This window comes from Nerophis lumbriciformis, linkage group LG17 (assembly GCF_033978685.3).
Source record: "Nerophis lumbriciformis linkage group LG17, RoL_Nlum_v2.1, whole genome shotgun sequence".
Taxonomy (NCBI): domain Eukaryota; kingdom Metazoa; phylum Chordata; class Actinopteri; order Syngnathiformes; family Syngnathidae; genus Nerophis; species Nerophis lumbriciformis.
Window position 1 is genome coordinate 18662501 of NC_084564.2, and position 23592 is coordinate 18686092.

The 23592-nt window shown below is 38.8% G+C and overlaps 1 protein-coding gene across 6 annotated transcripts in view; it reads right to left on the reverse strand.

Annotated features, from left to right (window-relative positions):
- The window catches only part of gramd1bb (GRAM domain containing 1Bb), a 294278-nt gene extending 271461 nt beyond the window's left edge, over positions 1 to 22817 (reverse strand). For 5 of the 6 annotated variants that reach the window (XM_072915000.1, XM_072914999.1, XM_072914998.1 and 2 more), the window contains exons 1-2: positions 22787 to 22817; positions 19825 to 19903 (exon numbers count right to left, since the gene is read on the reverse strand). The gene's annotated coding sequence lies outside the window, so the exon portion shown is untranslated. Of the gene's footprint in view, positions 1 to 11535; positions 11715 to 19824; positions 19904 to 22786 lie in introns of those variants that run through there. The other variant, XM_061972688.2, reaches the window with a different exon arrangement.
- Positions 22818 to 23592: the final 775 nt, after the last annotated feature.

Consider the following 23592-nt stretch of genomic DNA (forward strand, 5'->3'; position numbering starts at 1 on the left):
AAACACTGCACGAAAGCGGCAATGCCCGTGACCTACGATCCCTCAGGCGGTACTGCATCAAAAACCGACATCGGTGTGTAAAGGATATCACCACACTTCAGAAAACCACTGTCAGTAACTACATTTTGTCGCTACATCTGTAAGTGCAAGTTAAAACTCTACTATGCAAAGCGAAAGCCATTTATTAACACCCAGAAACTCCTTCGACAGATGTTTACGCTTTCTTTGGGCCCGATGCTCTCTTTCTCCGTCTTCTTTGAGCTATTTCTCTCCGCTGCACACACACAGGCCACATCACCCGCAGCTAATCGACATCACCGTTGTACGCTCTATCGGAGCAGTCTTGTGTAAACAATGTCTGCATATTTTACTCAAACAAATCATCGAAGCAACAAAATACAAATCGATGCAGCTCTAACCAGACCAGATGTTTAATTCTACCCTTTGTGTAATCCTGCTAACCTGCCACAGTGTTACCAAACAAAAACATCAAAATGCCCAAAAAGATTAAAATGCCATGAAAAGTATTTACTTTAGATTAGCATTCATGCCATTAAGTCATGGCCTGCTGAGTCTTAATTTAATTTAGTTCTAAATAAAACTTAGTGTGTCTGGACACAAAATGGGGTCAATGGGGCTTCCAGTAACACCTGCTAATACCAGTGAAGCATGCCAAGTACGCTAAGCCTTTGTGGCCTTTGCTTCTTATGAGCGAGCGGGGTGTGCAGGCGATTAGTGCAGGAATGTTGATAATGATCGCTTATTAGCACAAAAACGACTAAAAAAGAGACATGTAGTTTTAAGACATACCATTAATGTTGGTTGGTATCGAACGTGTACACCAGGGGCGCCTGACTGGAGTTTAAGATTAACAATTAGCATTTAATCACTGCCTGACTCATTGGGCAGGAAAGGGGAGAGATGTTGCACACGTGGTGATTGTATCAAGATCATGTAAACCATGATCATGCGGCAGCAGCTCACAAGAGGACAAAAGAGACACAAGCAAGAAACTGATTGAAATGACCTTTGACCCCAATCTCAAAGGTCGAGGCGTGCTCTGATGTCACAATCCCTGAAAATCTGAGGCAGATTGGGTGGAGATCGATTTGACCTTTGACCTCAGCTACCAAAATGTATCTAAAAATAAAATATGATGTATTTTGTCCTGACTTTTATAGAAAATATAGTACGTCAAATATTTGCAGGAATTAAGTACGTTTTTTTTTTTCATACAAATGCATTCTAGAATATTGAAATATTCAAAATATAAACAAAACAATATTAATTAAAATTAATTAAAAAATGCATTTCTCAATGAAAAATGTAATAAGATATATGTATTATAATGACATTTTATTAATTATGGCCTCAGTCACAGATTTGTCACTTATTTTACACGAATCACAATGTTAATCTAATAAAATTATTATTTTAGTTACTAAACAATTTGCATACTTTTAAGTGTTCAAAGAATTAAGAATTCTATGTTAGCTACCTCTCTTTGTTTATAATGTATATTTTCTGCTGGATCTACTCTATTTTATGCTGCAGCTGTTACATATGCTGTACTATTGTACATGGTAATTGTTATATATTGTATATATTATATAAAAATATATCAGTATATATCATATAATGTATATATAATATGTAAATATTACATATGTTATATTGCTACTACGGTGCATTTTTAGTCTACTTTATACCTGCATTATCCTTTCCATCCTTGCACTTTCCATCCTTTGTAACTGAGCTACTGTGTGAAACAATTTCCCTTGTGGATCATTAAAGTTTGTCTAAGTAACGTACAAATCGATAGAGCCCTCAAAAAGACTATGGGCTAATTGCATTGTTTTATTCATCCAAAAGTAAGTAAGTTTGAAGGCCAACCTTCCGGTCTGTAACCTCCACACAATGTAGGCAATCATAATAATACACAAACTACAAAAGCACTCAGAGCGCAGACCCGCCTACCTCCCAAAAGTAGAACAGTCCTGGATCCAGACGGTAATCTGGATCAGCCCCAACATTTAATCAGTTGTTCCTTATCCCATTTCTGACATTTCCTGATCAAAATATACCTTTTTGAGCGAGCAATAGCGGAATGAATGACAGAGTGAAGCCTCAGTCAGCCATCCACTATCTTTGTCTCTGTGTGTGGAGGCGGGGCCTCCAGCATACGCACACATAATTTGAAGCTTGTAACGTAAATATAAAAAGGTAACAATAGAAATGATCCAGATCAGCCCTACAAGTTAATGAGACAAATCAACTGCGACTAGTACATGATCTACGGATGTATTTAACAAAAACAAGACAATTTGCATAGAGTGATGACTTCTTTTATCTAAGCACAACAAGTTGAAAATACCATTCAAAATAAAAACAAGTTGTTCAGGCAACCGCGAGCAAGTCAACAAAACAGATATTTCCCACAGATGTACAGATTGGTCAAGTAACACTTTTGTAGCAACTGTGATTAATCATGATAAATCCAAATTCAAAAGTGTAATTAGTCTGATTTTAAAATAAATTATTTGACAGCACTAATATATAAAAAATGTATTTCAGTAGGTTGTATTGGTTACGTTTCGTGTCACGAGTGTGTTGGTTGTGACCCCAAGATGCAGAGACGGCAGGCGAAGTGCAAGTAACAACAAAGTGCACAAAAAGGCAAAACAGACACAGGAACCATAGGGGAAGCTATGCAGTATGGAGGCATAAAGCACAATGACCGGAGGACAGGGCTGGCATAGAAAGCATCCTGATTGGCAACCACTGACAGGTATGTCCTGATTGCTAATCAAGGACAGGGAAGCGAGCCGCCACTCAGACAAGCAAAGTGATGGCAAACTGTAACAAAAAAGAAGTGGAAATGAAAATGAGTGTGGAAAAAATAGCTTAAACTAATACATGTAATGGAATTATTGTTGTCAAACTGTTAATTTCAAAAATCAGATTCATCACACTTTTGAATTTTGGTGAATCGATAAGCAGTATACTCGTGGCAATGTTAACAAAAGTACTACAGATAAGTTAAGCAACGTTTTGCAGCAACTTTAATTAATCACGATTTATCCTAATTCAAAAGTGTGATTAATCTGAATTAAAAATATAATAATATAACACCAATAAATGAAAATAGGCTCTAAATGTGTTGTATTAGAATTTGTGTTGTCAAACCGTAAAGGTTAATATTTTGAGTTGTAATTAATCATGATTAGTTGTGAATATTAACAGCAATTTACTTGCTTGTTTACCGAATTTTCCGGACTATAAGGCGCACTTAAAATCCTTTTTTTCCTCAAAACTCGACAGTGTGCCTTATAACCCGGTGCGCCTTATGTGCGGAATAATTCTGGTTTTGCTTACCGACCTCGAAGCAATTTTATTTGGTACATGGTGTAATGATAAGGGTGACCAGTAGATGGCAGTCACACATAAGAGATGCATGTAGATTGCAATATGACTCAAGTGAACAACACCAACATTTTATATGTTCCATTGAAAATGTAGAACACTACACACAGTGCTCAAAAATCTATTGAAATGTTTTAGTACGACTTTGGTAAGCTATGAAGCCGCACCGCTTGATGGATTGTACTGTGCTTCAACATACGAGTATTATTATGGTGTGTGTATAAGGTAAGACACATTACCTGGCGTTTTGTTTCGCAATATTATGCAAAAGCAACTTTTACCTTCTGGTACCTGCTGATCTGTATTTTGGATCTGCATAAATCCTCAAAAAATTGCGCGCGTCCGCCTTTGTAGTCCGTGCCGACACCGTAGTCGATAAGCTTCTTCTATTTCTCTGTGACATTTATCCTCCGCTGTTGCCATTTCTATTAAAAAGTAGTGTAAAGTTCTTACTTATTACTGTCAGTAAACTCGCCATGAAAGCACTAAAACATACCGGTATAGTGAGTTTACATTATTCACCCAAGAAACTTTAGTTATTAGAGTTCCGGTCTGACGGTTTTTCACGGTGTTGTTTCCGGATGAGGAGATTCTGCTCCGTTATTGATTGAAGCAAAGTCTGAATGTCATTAAAACAGTTAGCTCCATCTTTTGACACTTCTTCCACTCCCGTCCTTGCACGCTACACCGCTACAACAAAGATGGGGAAAAGATGCTGACAAAGGTGAGCCACGTAAATAAGACCGCCCACAAAACGGCGCACCCGGAAGCGACCGTCAGAAAGAGGCTTGAAGATGATCTGTAAAACATAATCTATGCAACATTTTGACCAAAGAACCACCATTACATGTTATGTAGACCACAAGGAAGTGTTTTCAATTTAGAAAAAAACATTAAAACAATATGACTCCTTTAATGCACACTATAAGCCTAATATATGAAAAAAAGATAAAAAAAATAGACCATTCATCAGCAGTGCGCCTTATAATCCGGTGCGCCCTATAATTTAAATCAACTATAAAAAAATAAAAAATAAAATATATATATATATATATATATATATATATATATACCGTATTTTCCGCACTATAAGGCGCACCGGATTATTAGCCGCACCTTCTATGAATTACATATTTCATAATTTTGTCCACCAATAAGCCGCCCCGGACTAAAAGCCGCGCCTACGCTGCGCTAAAGTGAATGTCAAAAAAACGCTGCGCTAAAGTGAATGTCAAAAAAACAGTCAGATAGTTCAGTCAAACTTTAATAATATATTGAAAACCAGCGTTCTAACAACTCTGTCCCAAAATGTACGCAAATGTGCAATCACAAACATAGTAAAATTCAAAATGGTGTAGAGCAATAAATAGCAACATAATGTTGCTCGAACGTTAATGTCACAACACACAAAATAAACATAGCGCTCACCTTCTGAAGTTATTCTTCATTCGTAAATCCTTCGAATTCTTCGTCTTCGGTGTCCGAATTGAAAAGTTGCGCAAGCGTGGGATCCAAAAATGGCCGGCTCCGCCTCGTAGAAGTCATCGGATTCAGTGTCGCTGTTGTTGTGCAGCAGTTCTGTGAATCCTGCCTTCCGGAAAGCTCGGACCACAGTTGTGACCGAAACTATCTGCCCAGGCATTTACGATCCACTGGCAGATGTTGGCGTATGTCGACCGGCGCTATCTGCCCGTCTTAGTGAAGGTGTGTTCGCCTTCGGAGCTGTGTGAAAAAAGCCACCCGGCCTCTTCGCGTAAACTTCCCTTAACCACTCGCTCATCTTTTCTTCATCCATCCATCCCTTCGAGTTAGCTTTTATGATGACGCCGGCTGGAAAGGTCTCTTTTGGCAAGGTCTTCCTTTTGAATATCACCCTGGGTGGAAGTTAGCATGGCAAGCTAGAACCACAGTGAAGGATGACTCCTCATTCCCTGTGGTGCGAATATTCACCGTACGTGCTCCCGTTCCACAGTGCAGTTCACAGGAATATCAGTTGCTGTGAAATACGGTAGTAATCCGTGTGCGGATGGAGAGATTGCGTCTTTTTATGAACCGGATCCTTGTCCTTTGTAGGAGCCATTTTGTGGTCTTTACAGATGTAAACAGGAAATGAAACGTACGGTGATATCCGCGCGTTTTTTCTTCTTCTTCCGGGGGCGGGTGAAGCGCTTCCTGTTCTATGGGGGCGGGTGAAGCGCTTCCTGTTCTATGGGGGCGGGTGCTTTCCTTGGCGGTTGCTTGCGTAGAAGAAGAAGCGCTTCCTGTTCTACCGGGAAAAAAGATGGCGGCTGTTTACCGAAGTTGCGAGACCGAAACTTTATGAAAATGAATCGTAATAAAGCGCACCGGGTTATTAGGCGCACTGTCAGCTTTTGAGAAAAATTGTGGTTTTTAGATGCGCCTTATAGTGCGGAAAATACGGTATACCGACAGGCCAAGCAGTGTGCGGCTTCAGCGGTTGCGGAGGCAAAAACTCGGACATGGGAGGAGTTCGGGGAAGCCATGGAAAACAACTTCCGGACGGCTTCGAAGCGATTCTGGACCACCATCCGCCGCCTCAGGAAGGGGAAGCAGTGCACTATCAACACCGTGTATGGTGAGGATGGTGTTCTGCTGACCTCGACTGCGGATGTTGTGGATCAATGGAGGGAATACTTCGAAGACCTCCTCAATCCCACCAACACGTCTTCCTATGAGGAAGCAGTGCTTGGGGAATTCTGTGGTGGGCTCTCCTATTTCTGGGGCTGAGGTTGCCGAGGTAGTTAAAAAGCTCCTCGGTGGCAAGGCCCCGGGGGTGGATGAGATCCGCCCGGAGTTCCTTAAGGCTCTGGATGCTGTGGGGCTGTCTTGGTTGACAAGACTCTGCAGCATCGCGTGGACATCGGGGGCGGTACCTCTGGATTGGCAGACCGGGGTGGTGGTTCCTCTCTTTAAGAAGGGGAACCGTAGGGTGTGTTCTAACTATCATGGGATCACACTCCTCAGCCTTCCCGGTAAGGTCTATTCAGGTGTACTGGAAAGGAGGCTACGCCGGATAGTCGAACCTCGGATTCAGGAGGAACAGTGTGGTTTTCGTCCTGGTCGTGGAACTGTGGACCAGCTCTATACTCTCGGCAGGGTCCTTGAGGGTGCATGGGAGTTTGCCCAACCAGTCTACATGTGTTTTGTGGACTTGGAGAAGGCATTCGACCGTGTCCCTCGGGAAGTCCTGTGGGGAGTGCTCAGAGAGTATGGGGTATCGGACTGTCTGATTTTGGCGGTCCGCTCCCTGTATGATCAGTGTCAGAGCTTGGTCCGCATTGCCGGCAGTAAGTCGGACACGTTTCCAGTGAGGGTTGGACTCCGCCAAGGCTGCCCTTTGTCACCGATTCTGTTCATAACTTTTATGGACAGAATTTCTAGGCGCAGTCAAGGCGTTGAGGGGATCTGGTTTGGTGGCTGCAGGATTAGGTCTCTGCTTTTTGCAGATGATGTGGTCCTGATGGCTTCATCTGGCCAGGATCTTCAGCTCTCGCTGGATCGGTTCGCAGCCGAGTGTGAAGCGACTGGGATGAGAATCAGCACCTCCAAGTCAGAGTCCATGGTTCTCGCCCGGAAAAGGGTGGAATACCATCTTCGGGTTGGGGAGGAGACCCTGCCCCAAGTGGAGGAGTTCAAGTACCTCGGAGTCTTGTTCACGAGTGAGGGGAGAGTGGATCGTGAGATCGACAGGCGGATCGGTGCGGCATCTTCAGTAATGCGGACGCTGTATCGATCCGTTGTGGTGAAGAAGGAGCTGAGCCGAAAGGCAAAGCTCTCAATTTACCGGTCGATCTACGTTCCCATCCTCACCTATGGTCATGAGCTTTGGGTTATGACCGAAAGGACAAGATCACGGGTACAAGCGGCCGAAATGAGTTTCATCCGCCGGGTGGCAGGGCTCCCCCTTAGAGATAGGGTGAGAAGCTCTGTCATCCGGGGGTAGCTCAAAGTAAAGCCGCTGCTCCTCCACATCGAGAGGAGCCAGATGAGGTGGTTCGGGCATCTGGTCAGGATGCCACCCGATCGCCTCCCTCGGGAGATGTTTAGGGCACGTCCGACCGGTGGGAGGCCACGGGGAAGACCCAGGACACGCTGGGAAGACTGTCTCCCGGCTGGCCTGGGAACGCCTCGGGATCCCCCGGGAGGAGCTGGTCGAAGTGGCTGGGGAGAGGGAAGTCTGGGCTTCCCTGCTTAGGCTGCTGCCCCCGCGACCCGACCTCGGATAAGCGGAAGAAGATGGATGGATATATATTTTGACAGAAATGCAATTTTATTGACAGAATATCATATACAAACATGTTTACATTTTATACTTAACAGCAGGTCATTTATTTATTTATTTCGAGTTCAGTTGAAGTTTATTTTGAGGAGAAATTTTCCACTCAGTCTCCTCACTCATCTTTGCACTGACGTATGCTTTGACCTGATCACTAACCGTATACCAACCAGGTAACTATAGGTTATATTCCTAAAAGGAGCATATGTGGTCAAATAATATTTGTGTGAGTAATCTGCTTTTATACATAATCAATGCAACCCTTTTCGTGATTAATCGCATGTGTTAACTTTAACAGCTCTACAATACTAACTCAGCACATCACAGTCTCCTTTCATAGCTGTGGCTGTGTTGTATATTGTACTACAAAGGTCAAAGTCTAATAGACGATGCCACAGGAAGCGCTTGCATATCCTCCCTCTGACATCCATTTATAGTTCACAGTCCGTTTGGATGGAATTTATTTAGAAAAAAAAAACATTGCATCTTTCCTGTTTTGCGAATGGTGCACATTGAGATAAATATTGTAACATTTTAGTAGGAAACAGTAATACAAGTTATGTTCTCTCGTCATGGGTTACCAACTGACTCCACTAATATTGCTCTGCAAAAACATTAATTGAAGTCTTCCCGTAATTAGGGTTATTGTTTTCTAATAGGTAATCCCAAAACATTGGCGCTACAAACCGGCATCAATCTTCATATTGAGCAAGACTAATGAAGCTTGAAAAAACACATTACACTGACAATGACAAAAGGCCGCAGACTGAACAAACACCTGTGGACTCGTCTACTGATCAATATGTGTAGGTTTTTATTTACACTAATTGCAGTGTTGTGTAATATTATGTCCCCTACCACTTATAAGACAGGATACATCACGGACCCAACAAAAGGTAAACCACATGAATCATGCCATACATAGAAAAATATCTGGTGCGGTGAAACGAGGTCTGACATTTAGGTTGTCATGAATTGTTAATGATCTTAAAATATACTACTGCTTGTGCTCACAGATGCAAAGGGTGCTCATATAAAGTGAAAAGTCAAGAATCCAACAAATACCTCATATAGTTCCTAGCGAGTATATTTCATATGTGACCTAAATTACCACGGTTATTATTATCATTATTATTGGTATTGTTAAACTTGCTCCAAAATATTGTTCTTGTTTGATGTTTGTAATAGGTAAAGATGTTAATTTGTTTTATACTCGTGTTAGCAATTACAATAGTTAGCGATGAGCTCTCTATTTCAAGCCAGCGATGATCTTGGTTACCTTGTTTTTACATTAGTAGGAAGGCTTGAAAAATACCTTTACCAAGGATGGTACTTTTCATATTTGAATCGATACGGTATCAATTACTGGCACCTGGTTTTTGGTACTAAATTGTGTGTATTCAGACATCTTCCTAAATTGTTAAAAAAAAGATAATACCGTATTTTTCGGAGTATAAGTCGCACCGGAGTATAAGTCGCACCTGCCGAAAATGCATAATAAAGAAGGAAAAAAACACAAGTCGCACTGGAGTATAAGTCACATTTTTGTGGGAAATTTATTTGATAAAACCCAACACCAAGAATAGACATTTGAAAGGCAATTTAAAATAAATAAATAATAGTGAACAGGCTGAATAAGTGTACGTTATATGACGCATAAATAACCAACTGAGAACGTGCCTGGTATGTTAACGTAACATATTATGGTAAGAGTCATTCAAATAACTATAACATATAGAACATGCTATACGTTTACCAAACAATCTGTCACTCCTAATCGCTAAATCCCATGAAATCTTATACGTCTAGTCTCTTACGTGAATGAGCTAAATCATATTATTTGACATTTTACGGTAATGTGTTAATAATTTCACACATAATTCGCTCCTGAGTATAAGTCGCACCCCCAGCCAAACTATGAAAAAAAGTGCGACTTATAGTCTGAAAAATACGGCAATCCTTCAACATTTAACGCTGAGCTGTGTTGTCCAATTGATATCTTGATTTCTTACACTTCTGTATCTCATTTGCAAGTATTGTATAGTAGACTTTGCATGTAGTTGTATAAGTAGTGTATAAACTACGATGTGTTGCCAGAGCCATTAGGTTGAACGTGCCAGTCAAAGGAGAGGCTCAATACAGACACGGTTGAACAGAAGACACCCGTGGAACACAAGTCAAAACATTTTTTTAAATTACAAAGTCTTTTGTTGAGCCCTGCAAAGTGTTCGTACTCTAAGTTTTGTAACGTGCAAAAAAAAAAAAAAAAAAAAAAAATATATATATATATATATATATATATATATATATATATCACATAACTTTTATTATTAAATGAAAAATATTGAATATCAAATGTTTTGGCGCATTTGCAAAAAGCTACTATTATGTACTAAGCAAACTATAACCTGTTACCTAAGAATGTACAACAATTCTTCTCAACTAAAGAGAAATATAACAGAGAACAATGTGAATTAAAAAAACTGTATGCACGTACAACACTTAAAACCTTTAGTATATCAGTATATGGAATTAAATTATGGAGAGGATTTGGCAAATATGTCAAAAAAAGCACTAATATGATCCAAATAAAAAAAAAAAAATCAATTTAAAAGTGTTTACAAAGTATAAGAAAGATTACGCCTTTTGAACTTATTGAAAATAAGATATTTTTCATCTCATTATGTGAATCATAACTGACCTAACTATTTATGCAAATAACTTGTGTATCCAGAATGAATATATGTAAATTATGTACAAATGAAGAACAGGAAGTGAACATGTGTTAGTACTCTAATTGCTATGAAGAAGAAAAGGGCTAGGATTAAATAAGCTCTGCTTCTTCTACTCCTTTTCGGACATGTTGTAAAGAAAAATGATATGTGATGCATCGTATTAAAGTTGTATACATGTTCGAAATAAACTGCTACCAACATGTTACATGAATCTGTACCCGATAGTACTGACAGACTTCAGTCCGTACCTATAAAAGTACTCACATCCTCAAATTACTAACATTGCTTTTAGGGACAGTTTGACATTGTAACAAATTATGTCCATCATTTTCTACAGGTAAACAAAGCGATGCAAACTTGATAGTTTGGGAATAGACGGTAAAACAACTTAATGTTATTATTACTAACTTGCTGAGCGTGTGTGTATTCGAGCCCACATACACACACACTCACCATTGTTTTGAAAGCAAACTTCCCTAGATTGAAAATTCTCTCTTTTTTTTTTCTATTTTCCCAAGGAAATCAAACAATATGCATCCTACGGCGTGAGATGTTTGCGAGAAGCCGGGGACATTGTGTGCGCATTGTAAGCTCCATCATAACAAGAAAGACTGGATTGGGTCCAAGTCACCTGATGATAATCCTGAGCTCCAAACAGAGCGAAAAGACGGGGTAAAAAAAAAAAAAATGTTTAATTGAAACGCATGAGTTGCTGTGTGTATTTAAATGCAAATTTCGTGTCTCTGGTGAACACAGTTTGATATCAAACTGTAACAAGCCATGGACAAAAGCAACTCTGACTCTTTGTGTAGAACACCTGACTGCTAATGAAGGGGAAGCCGGCTGACAAGTCTACTCTGTCCTGTCCTGTCTAGCCTGCTAATAAGTGCTCTTCATCTGCTGTAGCCATCACATCCCCTCTTGGTGCTGCCCAAACATCTCAAAGTGTCAAACGCCTGTCTTTTTTTTTTTTTTAATTTGCAGCTCAGTCACACGAAAAAGCCAAACAAACAGGCGGGCAGGACACATGGACAAGATGCAGCATGCGGCTTTCAAAAGATTCAAAGAGGAGGCGGCTACCTGAGTGTGGAGAGTTGGAGTCAAAGATCATTCTGCCATCTGTCAGGCGTCAAAAAGGAAGTAAGTGTGCATCGCCTCCGTGTCCTCCTGGCTTTATAGTAGACGACACCACTGTACTCCAAGGACAGCCCAAAGTATGACTGATGGAAGGATGCTCTCCTCCTCCTCTTGTTCTTCCTCCTGCTGCTGCTTCTGCACAATGACCTCCCCCCCCATCCCTCTCTCTCACCGTGTTCTGTCTCCAGCCTCCTTCTTAGCTCCCTCTCTCCCTCCACTTCCCCATCCTGCTCCACATGGACTCCCTCACTCACTCACTCACTGCCAGGCATGCACACACAATCATATGCAAATAACAAAAACAAGGCAGACTTAAAAGCCGGAACATGTTTCTGCCTGATGGACGCCTCAGTAGTCACTAGTTGGTGTGCCATGCATCTTTTTTGCTTATCGGATGACACATAAAAAAAAAAAATCAAACGGAATGGAACACATCTGCACCGTGGATGTAATGACTCATCTTTCATGAAAGCAGAATTCCCAAAGCTAATTTCAATATACCGGTACAGTGTATGTGTACTATCCACCCGCTCTAAACCAGTGTGTGCGGGATCAGATTGGACGCTCTGTAGGGGATGTGCTATTTTGAGCCCCTCCGTCGTGATGCACAACACAATAAAAAGAAGGAAAAAAAAAAAAGAAAAAAAAGTACACCCCCCCCGCCCCCGTACTCCTCGATGGCGCTATAAGGGGATAAACTTGGGAGGCGGCAATGGATTGCTGGAGATGTCTGAAGGATAAAAACAGTCCCGCCGTGACCCGAGCTGTTACCAGATGGCAGCAGGACGATTCACAGATGCACCTTGCAAGGTAAGAACAGGTCGTCGTAGGTGAATAGATCGGATGATGACTGCTGTAATTGAGCATGAAAGGGGCCTGATTGTGGACCTGTGACGCCAGAGTGACACACAGTGATTTTATACAGCGCAGTGGTTCCGTCAGGAAAAAAATTGGATCCCAACATACCACTATAACGACCAACATCAAAATACAGTAGCGTAGTAAGCCCAAGTATTCATGAAAACCAAGGCAGAGGTTTTATTTAACTTTTTTTTTTTTTTGCAACATTACACACAGTTTGACCTAAAGCTTGGTGATATGACTGAAAACTATCACGATATAAGTATTTATATATTGATTGTAGTGTTGTCCCGATACCAAAATGATTTTGATACTTTACTAAATAAAGGGGACCACAAAAAATTGCATTACAGGCTTTATTTTAACAAAAAAATCTAACGGTACATTAAACATATGTTTTTTATTGCAAGTTTGTCCTTAAATCAAATAGTGAACATACTAGACAACTTGTCTTTTAGTAGTAAGTAAGCAAACAAAGGCTCCTAATTTAGCTGCTGACGTATGCAGTAACATATTGCGTCATTTTCCATTCTATTATTTCATCAAAATTATTAAGGACAAGTGGTAGAAAATAAAGTATTAATCTACTTGTTCATTTACTTTTAATATCTGCTTACTTTCTCTTTTACCATGTTCTATTTACACTTCTGTTATTCTTCTGTTTGGATGCTTTACATTAGTTTTGGATGATGCCACAAATTTGGGTATCAATCCGATACCAAGTCGTTACAGGATCATACATTGGTCATATTCAAAGTCCTTTTGTGTCCAGGGACATATTTCCTGAGTTTATAAACATAATACACATTTAAAAAAACGAAAGAAGATGTTGTGATGCCAAAAAATATTGACGTAATCATAGTAGTATCGACTAGATATGCTATTGTACTTGGTATCATTACAGTGGATGTTAGGTGTAGATCCACCAATGGCGTTTGTTTACGTTGTGACGCCGGTGAGCTACGGTGTGTAGTGAAGTATGTTTAGCTATTCTTCGTCCTGCAGGGATGATACTTGTAAGAAACTTACTTTATTTGTCGCCATGGAGGCGAGGATTAGTGATTCAGAAGTAGCTAAAACACTGCCGACTGGGGCTGGAAGTTAGCCGCTAGCTAGCTAGCTAGCCAGCCATGTCTTAAAGCACCTCTTCCTGAGGGCGTTTCAATGTTATAACTTCACTTTTATCATTAGTTTTTAAGCCAAAATGCGTCCGTTCTCCCTTTTCTGTCTACACACCTTGTCTGATTGTAAGTATCAAGATATTACAGTTTCTCTTCACTCCATGCAAAGAATCCACAGCGAGACAGAAAAATGGCGCAACCTATCTTGGTAGTTGATACGGTTACGTGATTGGCTCAGTGACACTTCCTGTATCCTATTTGCTGGGTTCCCAGAGCGCGAGTTACTTCATGCAATTAATCATAATTTGTCATAATTTGTGTTTTCTTCCGACCAGAAATATAAATATATATCAAATGTTTTATCAAAACGCATTTTATAATGATATCAATTCTGTTTATCGCAATATGTATTGATATCGTTTTATTGGCCCAGCCCTAGTTTAAAAAATAACAAAGAAAAATAAAACACTGTACTTTAATAAGTAATTCCTTGGCGTACCAGTAGATGGAGCCCACATACCACTAATGGTAATCGTACCACAGTTTGAGAATCACTGATATAGTGTATTCCAGGGATATTTATTCAAATGATTTTGGGGGCCACATTTCTAGGAAGCTAAGGACCGGGTACCCGGACATCTCCCGTCACTATTAGTCTTAATTTGATTATCCCACAGCGTCTTCTACAGTAGATATTTGATTTTGGTCTATTTTTCTTGTATTTTTTAAAGGACCTTTTGCAAAAAAAAAAAAGTTAGTCAAAGATCACTATGACCGCACTCCAGTGTTTAAGAATATGCTGCAAAAATGTGAGTCTCAGTTTTTTTTTTTACTGAACTCACAGGCAACCAGTTGAATAGCCCCCACCTAGTGGGCCTAAAATGGAACCTTGAAGAACACCACTAGTATAACTAAAAAAGTTGAACCAATGACAACTGACTGCATCTGAAGTAAACAACCTACATCAACACATTAGTTACATAAATCACATTACAAAAGCAAATGTTAACTGCCAAAAAAGGAGAGGTCTTAAAGGGGTGCTCTGAGGAACGGCGCCATTATGTAAATCACAAGTTTGGACCCCAGTGTTCTATGTTTTGGGAGCAATGTTAGATGTCAATGCAAGGATCCGCCAATGTGTTTACAGTGGTCCAAGTTCCTCTGTACACTCTAGCGCAGTGGTTCTCAAATGGGGGTACGCGTACCCCTGGGGGTACTTGAAGGTATGCCAAGGGGTACGTGAGATTTTTTGAAAATATTTTAAAAATATGGGCAGCACGGTGGAAGAGGGGTTAGTGCGTCTGCCTCACAATATGAAGGTCCTGAGTAGTCCTGGATTCAATCCCGGGCTCGGGATCTTTCTGTATGGAGTTGGCATGTTCTCCCCGTGACTACGTGGGTTCCCTCCGGGTACTCCGGCTTCCTCCCACTTCCAAAAACATGCACCTGGGGATAGGTTGATTGGCAACACTAAATCGGCCCTAGTGTGTGAATGTGAGTGTGGATGTTGTCTGTCTATCTGTGTTGGCCCTGTGATGAGGTGGCGACTTGTCCAGGTTGTACCTCGCCTTCCGCCCGATTGTAGCTGAGATAGGCTCCGGCGCCCTCCGCGACTCCCAAGGGAATAAGCGGTAGAAAATGGATGGATGGATTTTAAAAATAGCCACAATTCAAAAATCCTTTATAAATATATTTATTGAATAATACTTCAACAAAATATGAATGTAAGTTCATAAACTGAACATCAAATCAAGTAGGCTATTCCATTCATTACAATGCAACAATGCAATATTCAGTGTTGACAGCTAGATTTTTTGTGGACATATTTATAATTGAATCACTTGTTTATTTTTCAACAAGTTTTTAGTTATTTTTATATCTTTTTTCCCCCCAAATAGTTCAAGAAAGACCACTACAAATGAGCAATATTTTGCACTGTTATACAATTTAATAAATCAGAAACTGATGACATAGTGCTGTATTTTACTTCTTTATCTCTTTTTTACCAACCAAAAATACTTTGCTCTGATTAGGGGGTACTTGAATTAAAAAAATGTTCACAGGGTCACTGAAAAAAGGTTGAGAACCACTGCTCTAGCGTTTTTAGGAATTTGGTGCAAACATGTTTTTAACTAAACATGGGGGAAGATAGTTAGAATAGCCTTGCTGTATCCCATAAACACTTTAAACAGAATGCACAGTACAGTCATCATTGTGTCATTGCAGGTAATATTAGGAGTACATGTGCAAAAAAAAAAAACTACAAAAAAAAAACAGTAGGTGGCACATAGGCAAAGGCCAATAAACAACTTTAAATAAATAAATGATAAATGGGTTATACTTGTATAGCGCCTACTCAAAGCGCTTTGACAGTATTTCCACATTCACCCATTCACACACACATTCACACACTGATGGCAGGAGCTGCCATGCAAGGCGCTAACCAGCAGCCATCAGGAGCAAGGGGTGAAGTGTCTTGCCCAAGGACACAACGGACATGACTAGGATGGTAGAAGGTGGGGATTGAACCCCAGTAACCAGCAACCCTCCGATTGCTGGCACGACCACTCTACCAACTTCGCCACGCCGTCCCACTTAGTAAGAGAGTTGTTTCGAAACAGGCAGCAAAGTGGAACGATCAGTAGGGTGTTGCCTAGTTTCATTTCAAACTACTGTCTGCATCAGCGTCATTTTTATTTACCAAGCAGAGTCGTAAAGTCCCTCAATTTACAAGCTTAATTGGTTCTGTAACAGCGCTCTTAACTTGTATCTCAAATCAGCGTCTCCATTGAAATAATTGAAGTTAATTTTAATTGGCGCTCGCCCCCCAAGACAGTACAATTTCAATAGGGGTGTGGGAAAAAAAATCGATTCAAATTCAAATTGCGATTCTCACGTTTTATTTTTGAATTAATCATTCCAACAAAACAATACACAGCAATACCATAACAATGCAATCCAATTCCAAAACCAAACCCGGCCCAGCAACACTCCGAACAGCAATAAACAGAACAATTGAGAGGAGACACAAACACGACAGAACAATCCAAAAATAGTGAAACAAAAATGAATATTATCAACAACAGTATCAATATTAGTAACAATTTCAACACAGCAGTGATTAAAGATCCCTCATTGACATTATCATTAGACATTTATTAAAAAATTTTTTTTTTAAATAAATAAAAATGAACAATAGTGTCACAGTGGCTTACACACTGTGTCCAATATTTTCACAAAGATAAAATAAGTCATATTTTTGGTTCATTTAATAGTTAAAACAAATTTACATTATTGCAATCAGTTGATAAAACATTGTCCTTTACAATTATAAAAGCTTTTTACAAAAATCTACTACTCTGCTTGCATGTCAGCAGACTGGGGTAGATCCTGCTGAAATCCTATGTATTGAATGAATAGAGAATCGTTTTGAATCGGAAAAATATCGTTTTTTAAAACGAGAATCGCGTTGAATAAAAAAAAAAAAAAATTTTAAAAAATAAATAAATCGATTTATAATCGAATCGTGACCCCAAGAATCGATATTGAATCGAATCGTGGGACACCCAAAGATTCGCAGCCCTAAATTTTAACATAAAATGCCTTTTATAAAGAAAACTTTTATATAAAAAATATTGTATACAAAAAAATACAATAAAATGTAGTACAAACAACTATAGTTGAAGTATTGTAATAATAATGTACAGCATTTACTTTGAAGAGTAGACTTATACATTGTCTACTTACAGCTGCTTCTCCCTCAAACACACCATCAGCAGCTTTTTCATATTTGCATGGATACATGTCCAACATTTAGATATTTTAACATTCCTCGCTGGCATTCGACCCTTTCTGCTTCAGTATAGTGCAGACTCGCAGTGCTACGCTGAACTTTCTTCACAAAAATCATATTTTTGATGATTTCTTTCTTTAATTCAATGAACATAATCCACTTCTTCTCAGCACTGTCATTAATACTCACTTTTTTCCTTCCCATGGTTGGAAAACAAATGTATGTCAATCTCCAGCTATAAGCTAATACTAGAGAGTAAGACCAGATGTTTTGGTCGGCTCTTATAAGGTTCAGTGTGACAACAACTAATGGGGGGAATGCTTCTAACGCAACTTTTTGCTTGCAACTTAAAGCGTAACAATTAACTTTTAAGTAGGGACTCTCTTTAGTTGAGTCATCACTCTAATGGTGATGCGCCGATGAATTAACCATTGATTAGTATTGGCAGATTTCCAAGAAAGTATGTGATCAGCCTTTTAATTAATGCCTTTAAATACTAACCACAAAAGCTGATCCCTTTCTGGCTGACACTTTATTTTTTGGTCTCAAGGCTGACAGGGGCAGCTAATTGTGTATGTTCAAACACAGTGTGGAGCCGCTTACCTAAGTTACTAATCATCACAATTACTGAAAATAAATTTCATTTCTTACAAGTATTATTATCACTGGAGGACTAAACATGTTACACTGAATAATAGCAAGCAAGAACAGACAAGTTGACATGTTAATCTCTAAACTCGCTTGAAACAGCAGAATAACTAAGTGCTTATAATTGGTCAACTTTAAGAAGTGTAGATGAAACAGCGTCACAGCAGAAAATAAGCAGTTATTAACAGGGAATGAATGAGTAGATTAAAAAGAAAAGATAACAAAACAATGCTCTGTTGGTGTGTAGCAGCCGGGGGACACGTAACAGGAGGGCAGTTCAATCGATATGTCGGTAGTGTTGATATCAAGGGAAGTATCAGTATATGATTGATACGAGAGTGATTAGATCAATATTTTTATTTTCACACAATCACTCTTTTGTCGTTGTTAATGTTAACAAATCCAGTGAATAACGAATGCCCTGCACAGGAGGGTAAAACCACAGGATTTAATTAAGCCGTAGATCAGGGGTGTCAGACTCATTTTAGCTCAGGGGCCGCAAGGAGGAAAATCTATTCCCACGTGGGCCGGACAGGTAAAATCACGGCGTGATAACTTAATAATAAAGACAACTTCAGATTGGTTTCTTTGTTTCATTTTGGCCAAAAATAGAACAAGCGCACTCATTCAAATGTACACGTTACAATGAATCCTCTTGGCAAAACATTTCAAGTTTGTTGAAAATTATGAGGAAAAAAATTGGTGCAGTTTCAAAAACATAAAGAACACTATGAAATGACACTTCCTGTTTAGCGTTGTCATGTTGGAAGTTTAGCATTAAAAATGTGTTTAGAAAAGCAATTGAGTGTTTCCTCAAACCGCGGCATTGGTCACATGCGAAACTGCCACAACACATTCATTTATCAACATTCAAATATTACAATTATTATATAAAGAAAATAATTATCAAAATGATACCATAGCCGGAATCAAGGTAGCGCAACTACAAACTTAACCAATGTAAACATGGTAGATTTAAGCTTTAAATAAAAAACAAACAAATGTAGAAAAATCTTTACAATGGAGTTCAGGGTGCGCATTGCACCGTCAACCAATTGTGAGTGCTACATGGAACTAACTACTACAAAGATGATGGTTATGTTGACTTAAGTTTTTGCATCTTACCGTTTCGTTATTTTATCCGTTGAGTGGATAATTTACAATGTAGTCTGCCGCCACCTGCTGCCAACCACACGAGGAGCAGCTGATTGCTTGCACTGGCGCTGATTAGAGTAGCAGCAGCCAATCCGGCGGGTGATAAAATCAAATCAAATCAAATCAACTTTATTTAAGTCAGCGGACACGTCATCTTCAAACACTATCATTCATTCACCGGTGTGAGTGGCACCGGGGGCAAGGGTGAAGTGTCCTGCCCAAGGACACAACGGCAGCGATTTTGGATGGTAAGAGGCGGGGAGTGAACCTCCAACCCTCAGGTTTCTGGCACTGTTGCTCTACCCACTACGCCATACCGCCCCTATTGCAGTTGACACATTTAGAACAGCAGTTTCTTTCATAAAAAAAATTGCAGCTCATTTTTAAACTTCCCAAACTCATCTTGCGGGCCACAGGCCGGATAAAACCTGTTCGTACGTTTGACACCCCTGTCGTGGATGGTAGTTTTTACCATTGATTTAATTTTGCTCAAACAAAAAAGAGACTAAGGAGCATTCACAACCAGTCGAGGACCATCTGGAGTTGGAATAGAAGGAGTTATTCCTGCATATCCCACTGAACTATATGCCCGCGTTCAGAAAATCAATGTTAGTGAAGGTCTGGATAAAAGTGCAGAGAGCAATTTATTCTTACCAGAACTGTCCGTCTCCTTAGAATCACAATGGCACCATCTAGTCTGTCCGTCATCCTCCATGGCGCCAGAAATAGTCCGCTAACAAACAAACAAACATTTGTACGACATTTTTAGATGTATCTTAGAATAGAATATGAGACGATTCAATTTGGAGGAGTCTGATTTAAATATCAACCTCGCTGTTGAATTGTCGGACATTGAAGCTCCCTAGCATACATGTTTTTTAACATAGTCGACGGAAACTAACGAATCAGATATGACAATGAAAGTCCTTAGGGATGTATGGCTGTTAGAATAATTATGTATATATTATCACACAACTCTTATGCTATAGTTATTATCAATTGTGCTGAAATTGTATTATTCTTTGTCTGGCAATCCAAAAGATTGCAAGCCAGTCTCGTATCAGTGTTTGTTTCCAGAATCGGCCTGCTGACTGCCAAGGACAAACATCGAGTACCGTGACGCAGACAGAGCAGAGACAAGGCGATATCACGACTGTGAGCACATTCACATTTTTGTATAATCACATAGTGTCTAACTGGAGCGGTCGAGATTACTCCCTTCCCTCAGCGACAGCTTCAGTGATGTAACCAGGGACCTCCCAAATAAATAGAGGAAGCACGTGGGCTGGACTTTTAGAGCGTAGTTTGGATCTGTAACTAGAGTGCAGCCCAATAAACGTGTCTCCTCAATTGAGCCAAATGTAACTGTCTCTGCATGATTCCTTGCTTCTCGTCTATTTAATAGATGTCATCAGTGTTTGAACCTGACAATGGCTCTTTAAAGGGAACCGAATCTTAAAGAGTCGTTCAAAAGACTGGCTCTTTATCATGGTCTTTTTTATTTTTTAAAAACTGTTTTCATTATCTTTTATCAAGGACAAAACAAGATTGGTAGCAGTTGTACAATAAGATGTGGAGCAAAATATTTTAAAACTTAAATAAATATTAAGTTTATTTTTGGATAATATTCTGAAATATTGTTGTCATTGTTAAATCTTCTTCAGGTGGTGCTATATCCCCATCACTACTTAGAATTTCTCCTCACCTTAAAAATGTATGCGCATGAGCATATTGAAAAAAGTACAATATAAAATATAAACATGTTTTGGTATTTGTGGAATTAATTAATACATAAAATTAAATGTATTTATTAGGTACAAAAATTATAAATACAACTTCACTAAAATTAGGACACAAGAAAACACTTAATACAAAATTGTACCATCCTACCTAATTCCAACATGTGCAAGAACATGCAGGGAATAAACTCATTGGTGTTTGATATAAAATGAAGTCATGGAAACCATCAAAGCAGGCATAAAAAAGTACTTAGTGATTAAAAAGCAAAGTACTGCAGCATAATATTAATCTGAGGATTATCTCAAGATCACCTGTTGGTTCTTTCATTGGCAACAAGGTGCAGTTAAGAGGCCCAAACCGCATTAACGTCCCCTGCAAGGACGTTGTGATTATGAATAAAAATATTTGCAACATGCAGGTTTCCTATTAAGAGAAGGAAACTGATATTAGAATTTAAATAGCACTGCAGGCTTGATTTAAAATCATGCTCATGATGGTTTGTTTCAGACATACTTTTAACCATCTGAGATATACACAAACCCCGTTTCCATATGAGTTGGGAAATTGTGTAATATGTAAATATAAACGGAATACAATGATTTGCAACGGAAACAGGGTTTGTATACTTAAATAGCAGTTCGGTAGCACCAAGACAAAAAAAAAGTGTATGAACATTTTTGTAATTTATACTTTATTTCTGCTGAAATCTCTTAATGTTAGTCTTTAAAAAAAAACAACAAATAAAAAACATGTTTTAATTGCGTCAAAGGAGTTACTCTAACACTAACCCAAAACCTAAAGCATTGCACCATTTGTTTTACTGTATTACTAATTTTATGTATATTTAGGCATGATCTTTACCCCAGTATTCCAGCTCTTTAGCAATGACTGCATGGATAATTTATTTTAAAAACTTTTTTTTTTCCAAAGCAAAATCTGTGATATTTAGGTAAAAAAACAAAAAAAACAAATAAAGCATGACATGAGTGCTATTGTTATTAAGGACTGAAGTTGACAGATTTGAGCAAAAAAGTTAAAACAAATTTTGATCCAAAATTGTTGTTATACATTCTTAATTCCCTGAGGACTTTTTTGTCAAGGTGCTACTTACTTAACCCATTTCTCAGTGCATCATTGACATCTGAAAGAATATGACAAAAATATAAAAAATTAACAGTTAAAAAAAAGAAAAAAAAACGCTTGGAAAAAAAATAATTGAAATAACCATAGTTATGGGCAAAAAAAAAAAAAAAAAAAAAATACCTGGAATGATGGAAAAGTCCCCATTATACTCTGATGGTTTTAAGAAGTTACATATGAGAATATCATATTTACTTGTGAGAATATCATATTTACTTTTTTAAATTTGTTAAATAATTGTAATACTTTTTTTTTCTTATAAAACTTGAGTTTAATTTGATGCACGTAAAAAAACGAATTCAAGGAAAATACATTTTATAAAATTAAAATAAACTAATTTAACAGAACTAACATAATTTTGCATATCTTCCTGACACATCACCGGCTAGGATTCAATTTAAGTACAATATTTACCAGTCCAGCACTAACGTTGCATGCCACAGAGGACAAAATGTGTCATTATATTCTTATCAGACAGAGAGCAGGAAGGGCAAATAAATTATTTTTGCAGTAAATTTACATACAAGGCCCCTGCCATTCATTACAGGCATTTTATATTCACTTATTCACGCAAAACGGGGCACTGTGTTACTGTTTGATTTACGAGCATGAGGCTCCTAAAAAGTAGCTCAACCAACTAAGATAGAAAGCAGCAAACAAAAGACAATGCTGCAAATAGGAAGAAAACAGATGCAACGTGAGATACTTAGCATAACAGGTGAAACACAAAACTCACCATGAAGGTGGAAGCAAAAATGCAAACTACTTGTGCCGGAAAACGCACCCCTGCCATAATATGCACCCCCTGACGCGGGAGCGCGCTTACGTCACTTGTGCCGGAAAACGCACCCCTGCCATAATATGCACCCCCTGACGCGGGAGCGCGCTTACGTCACTCGATTGCATCACTCGTCTCGAAAAGTATATCTAACTCGGCTGTTGGCTGAAAAGCCTATTTTAAATCGCCTCTTTCGGCATAAAAAAGTACATAAAGTGAAATAATCCAAGTTTTCTTTAATTGTGCTTTACTTGTGGATGAATTAAAAATTGTGAGCATTTAATGATTTCGCCGTCATTCAAGTGGCTGAAATCGCCTCTTTCGGCATAAAAAAGTACATAAAGTGAAATAATCCAAGTTTACTTTAATTGTGCTTTACTTGTGGATGAATTAAAAATTGTGAGCATTTAATGATTTCGCCGTCATTAGATCAGATAAGGCGAAAACAACCAATTAATATTGGAATATTTGCTGTCCCGAAAATGTAGTATTGTCTACCAAATGACAGCTATACTGTAAAGAATGTGTACACCAAAGTAAACCTCTATATGTACTTTTTTAGAGACATCAAGAAGAACGAATGTTTGCTGCTTCATTCGACGTGAATTGTCGTGATCCAATACTCGTATTTTAAAAATATGACATTTTCTTTAACTTTAAGGAGCTTATGGGTGGATGGATGAATAAATAAATGAATGCATCTGATGTCTACATTTGATTTGGTTTTAAGAAGTTTCAAATTGAACATTCACAAATAACGTTAC